This window comes from Ornithorhynchus anatinus, chromosome 2 (assembly GCF_004115215.2).
Source record: "Ornithorhynchus anatinus isolate Pmale09 chromosome 2, mOrnAna1.pri.v4, whole genome shotgun sequence".
In the NCBI taxonomy this organism is placed as follows: domain Eukaryota; kingdom Metazoa; phylum Chordata; class Mammalia; order Monotremata; family Ornithorhynchidae; genus Ornithorhynchus; species Ornithorhynchus anatinus.
The window spans coordinates 139,292,509-139,293,530 of NC_041729.1; the positions used below are offsets into that span (position 1 = coordinate 139,292,509).

General features: G+C 43.3%; 1 non-coding gene across 1 annotated transcript; it reads left to right on the top strand.

Moving 5' to 3' along the window:
• The first annotated feature begins 462 nt into the window (after window positions 1–462).
• On the top strand, window positions 463–599 carry LOC114809388. The gene has a single exon (XR_003757175.1). It is a non-coding gene; the product is annotated as a small nucleolar RNA SNORA7 (small nucleolar RNA).
• Window positions 600–1,022: the final 423 nt, after the last annotated feature.

Here is a 1,022-nt window from a genome sequence, read left to right on the forward strand (position 1 = left end):
CTAGAATCTTAACTCCTCCAGAAAGCCCTCCCAGACTAATCTCCCATTCCCTCACCTTATTATCTCTTCCTTCTGCATCATCTATGCACATACTCGCAAAGCATTTAGGCACTCATCCCACTCCCACAGCACTTCTATATTCTCCTATTCTCTATACTCTATACTCTCCTTTCCTATTTTAGTGTCTGTCTCCTCTGCTAGACTGTAATCTCCTGAGGGCAGGGACCATATTTACTTAGACTCTGAGCACCATGTGGGACAGATTATGTCCAACCTGATTAACTTTTGATGTTTAGAATAGTGCTCAATAATTAGTAAGTGCTAAATGAATTCCATAATTATTATTATTACTTACTCCACTGTACTCTCCTAAGCATTCAATAAATACAAACAATAAATATACACAGTAAGAACTTAACGACTTTTATTGACTGCTTGATTTAGCAGAGTACTTCTCTTAGGTCCCTCTCAGGGTCACACCTGGAGAGTTTCCAGTACTCTACCAGTTTCGGCTATGGGAGAGAGAGTCAAGCAGAGGCCTACCCATTCATTCCTAGCTTGGGCAGTGGCTAGCAAGGGGAAGGCAATCTGCTACAAGTCAAAACTCACCACTGCTGGTCAGCAGCAGCATGGGAGAGAGTCAAGGGCGGAGCCTCGAATTTACTGCACGGAAGGCAGTAATGGTAAACCACTTCCAGATTTTTACCAAGAAAACTCTATGAATACACTACCAGAACAATTACAGGTGGAGAGCGGGTTGTTCTGGGAGAAATATGTCCCTGATGTCGCTATGGGTCAGGAAAGACTCAACGGCATAAGACAAGACCTCTCTTAGATGAAGTGTGGTTTCAGGGGTTAGGAAAGGGGAGCTGATGAGAGTACCTCTCCTAGATGAAGTGGGGTGTCAGGGGGTAGGAAAGGGGAACTGATGGTTCTGGTATTCTCATCTGTCCTTTCTTAGTTGGCTGGCTGCTCTCACATTATTTTATAAATGTGTTTGCAGGTCTAAAATCTTTCAAATG